We start from the raw sequence: 5,000 nt of genomic DNA, 5'->3' as shown, positions 1-5,000 counted from the left end.
GCATATCTATATACATGTATACGCATACTTATATATATGTAAATGTATACATGTGCATATATATGTACAAGTATGTATACGTATATATATTTGCATATGTACACATATATTATTTTACATGTGCGTATGCGTATATATATATATATATATATATATATATATATACATACATATTTATATATAGTATATATATACATATATATAGTATATACATACATATATATATATATATATACATATATATAGTATATATATGCATATATATATGCATATATATATATATATAAATATATATAATATGTATGTATAAATATATACACACACATGAATATATATATATATATATAAATATATATAACATATATATATCATATATATATATATATATATACATTTATACATATATATAATATATATATATATATATATATATATATATATATTTATACATATATATGTATAATATATGTATATATGTATAGGTATATATGTATATATTATATATGTATATATATATATATATACATATCTATATGTATATACATACATATATGTATATACATACATATATATATATATATATATATATATGTATATATATATATATATACCGGGTATATATACATATATATATGTGTGTGTGTGTTTATATATGTATATATACATACATATATATATACATATATATATTTACATATGTATATATATATACATATGTATATATATGTATATATATATATATATCATGTATGTATATATATATATGTATATATATGTATATATATATATGCATATATACATATGTAAATATATATATGTATATATATATATATATACATATATATATATATATATATATATGTATATATATATATATATATATGTATATATATATATATATATATATATACATCATAATGGAATGCTAAGTAGGAGCATGCCAACAGGAGGACATTTGGTGTATGTCTAGGTCGTATGAGAAAAAATGATAGTAATGATAATTAAATAAATAAAAATAATAATATATAAAGTAAATAAACAAACAGGTGGACAGAATATATATATATATATATATATATATATATATATATATATATATATATATATTCATATACATATGCATACATATATGTATACACAACTACACCCACCCACCCACACACACACACATATATATATATATATATATATATATATATATATATATATATATATATATATATATGCAAGCAATCACATCATCGTGATACAAAGGTGTAAAATAACCACAGGAGAAGGGAAACTTGTAGACAGTAAGTACTTTCGTATATTACATCTAAAGATGTAATATACGAAAGTACTTACTCTCTACAAGGTTTCCCTTCTCCTGTGGTTATTTTGCATATATATATATATATATATATATATATATATATATATATATATATATATATATATATATATATACTCATACGACTCGGGGAAAGTATTTGTACAGCACTGAATGGGTCCCAGTAAACGGATTTATATTTATCAACCACAATTCCCTTTAATTCTAAACCATCAACATCGAGACACTCGAGGATGCATACATGCAGAAATTGAAACGTGGTACAGCCAAGGACTCGAACCTGCCCTAATACGTGTTAAGTGATAGTGAATTAACCGAATGCGCCATCAAGAGAGATATAAGTTCATGGTTTAGAATTAAAGTGAATTGTGGTTGATAAATATAAATCATTTCACTGGGTCCCATTCAGTGCTGTACAAATACTTTCTCAAGTTGTATACTTACCAATTGTACTATCATACTGGAGATGGGTTGAACGCGAAATTTCGTGTATGTGTATGTAACTCGAGCATACAAATATACAAGAAAAGTTGCGCTCAACTTATATCTCTTTTGATGATACATTCGGTTAAATCGCTATCACTTGTCACGTGCTAGCTCAGGTTTGAGTTCTTGGCTGTACCACGTTTCAATTTCTCTGTGTATGCATCCTCGAGTGTCCCGATGTTGATGATTTAGAATGAAAGTGAATTGTGGTTGATAATATACATATATATATATATATATATATATATATATGTTGAAGTAAGAGACATCGTGTACACTCTATTTGGCACCATGTGGATATGGTTCGCAAGTACTACTTGCTTCTACAGAGGTTTGATACGGAAATGAATAAATAATAAGAATAATCGAAAGATCCTATACAATAAAAATATAAGAACCTTTCATATAATGTATTGAGATCGTGCACAAGTGGCGTTTCATGGGCTGCTTAATGTTCCCGTGGGTTTGTATTTGGTCTACTATGGGAAAGGAGTTCCCTCTATTGTTTCTTGACTTGTTTGTTGATGCTTGGTTTAACCATGTCAATATGTACTGCTTCGGCTATAGAAAGCTTGTAATAAATATATACCTTTCTAGAAATTTTGTGTTGCACTGCAGTTCTCGAAGATGGAAAATGTCCTCATGTGTCTGGTAGTACATACATACATATACCAAAGGCTTTTTCCCCCTTACACGGGGGGTAGCCAAAAAGAAAAAGGCATAGAAACCACTCCCACCCATTTCATTTCCCATATATTCCACTCCCCTCCACCCTCCTATCTTGGCACCTCCTGGATGACGGGTCATCCCTGCATCCTGTCCACCGCCCTGGGTCAGAAGCAGTGTCGCAAGACACGGTAGTAAGGAAAAGTAAATAGACCGGATGCATTGAGAGGTATGCACTACGTTGGTTGGGGCATGACTGTTTCGCATAAGGGTTGTGCATCTGTGTGAGGATATTAAGTAGCAGGAAAAAGTCAGGCGCATTTATGGAAGATTTAAATTTGTTAAAGTAGGAGGAACAAATATAAAAAATGGGAATACTGGAACTGGAAGAGTCTTTCTATGTAAGAATAGTGTAAGAGGTAAAGATTTTTGGGAATCTATGGAAATTTCAAATATTTTCCTGGAGGGAAAGAAGTCAAAGTAATGGAACACAAGGTTAAGGTGAGGCGAGGGGATGTGGAAGGATCTTCGTGGTGACAAGATTGGCTCTGTGTTGGGTTTTGTCTCTTTCTCTTTGGCCATGAAAGACATCTTTCTTGATCAGATCTGCCACATTCGAGATATACCTTTTAACCAACACCAGATTTGCATATTCATCCAAAATGCCTCTTGCTGGGTGAAAAATACGTCACCAACGTAGTTGGTTGGGTGTTGACATATTTTTCACTAAACCTTATTTTATCTTCATTAAAAATATTCACGCAAGATTTTTAGAAATACTTTAAAGACACACATAAAAGAAAATATATGTGGGTAAGTTTGGCAATGTGTTTTGTATTGAGGAGTAAAACCATGATCTTAGAAATTATTTGATCCGCTCAAGATGTGTATGGATGCAACCCGAGTTTTGTGGTCTCAGCTTAAAAAAAAAAAAAAAAAAAAAAAAAAAAAAAAACTTTGACAAGAGATTGAGGAGACATACGAGTGGAGTGAGGTACTCAAAGGGAGTAAGGTTGAAGGAACTCTGATGAAAGAGCTGGACGGTGAGGAAATTGGCCCCGACACAGAGGGTTAAGAAATCTCTTGTAAATGAAGAAAGAAAAACGTGGAGACGAGAATGAATTTCATGAAAAGGAGGGAAAGTAAGAGACAAGAAAAAGGTGAGGACGCTTTTCGAGAATAAGGAAAGAAGTCAGAAAATAAGATACAAAGATGGAGGAAGGATTTTCTTTTTTTTAAAGAGAAATATAAAAACGAGATTGAATGCAAGGAAGACGAAGAGAAACAGTGAGGAAGGAATAGAAAAGAAAGAGATAAACGTAACATAAAAATGAAACGTGAAAAGAGAAGGGGATCGGTATTCGGAAGAAGAGGAACAAAAGGAGACTTGAAGGACACTCAAGGAACAAAGTAAGACGACGAAGAGGAACGTCTTGGAAGAAGACGAAATCTAGACGAGTGGGTGGTTGGTTGGTTAAGAAGGTAAAGGTCCTGGGCTGCATAAAGAACTACAGGCTAGAGAAACGGTTGCAGGGTGGAGGAGGGTACATGACATGAAGAATCCTGTGAAAGAGCGGGGACCAGCTCAGTGACGTCCAGTATGTCAATGTCAATCTCTCTCTCTCTATCTGTGCGTTTGTGTGTGATGATGTGTGTATATATATATGTGTGTATGTGTATACACATATATATATATATGTGTGTGTATGTGTATACATATATATATATATATATATGTGTGTGTGTGTGTGTGTGTGTGAGTATTCGCATATCGTTTTAGTCTTAATGTACGCGGACACAATCTACCTAATGCACATCCGCCTCGCTCTCTTCCCTCCTACTCCGACCCCCCGCCTCCACCCCTCACGCCTACGACCTTATACTCATCCTCCCCCTCTTCATTTCCCAAGTTAGGTACTCTTTGTTACCGTCTATGTATGCATGCATGTATGTGTATGTATATATGTATGTGCGTATATATGTATGTATAAATGTATGTATGTATGTCTGTATATATATATTATATATATATATATATATACACATAATTAGATGTATAAATGTATGTATGTATATTTATATGTATTTATGTATGTATGTACGTAAACGTGTATGTGTATGTATATATATATATATATATGTGTGTGTGTGTGTGTGTATGCATGTATGTGTATACATGTATATGTGCATACATATATGTATATATGTATGCATATATATACACATACATGTATATACAGTATGTGTATATATGCTAATAAGAACACGGGTACGTGTGTTCACTTATGCAAAGTAGACCACTTGGAAAAAGAAACTAATGGAGCAGAGCGCTTTCGTATATTACATCTTCAGTTCGCCGAAGATGTAATATACGAAAGCGCTCTGCTTCGTTAGTTCGTGCTACATTACTTTGTGATATATATATATATGTATATATATATGTATATATATACAGTGTATATATATATATATGTCTATATATATATAAATATATATATAAATATATATATACATATGT

This window comes from Oratosquilla oratoria, chromosome 15 (assembly GCF_046742065.1).
Source record: "Oratosquilla oratoria isolate Oo_2021 chromosome 15, ASM4674206v1, whole genome shotgun sequence".
Taxonomy (NCBI): Eukaryota; Metazoa; Arthropoda; class Malacostraca; order Stomatopoda; family Squillidae; genus Oratosquilla; species Oratosquilla oratoria.
Note: the sequence above shows the minus strand (reverse complement) of the source record.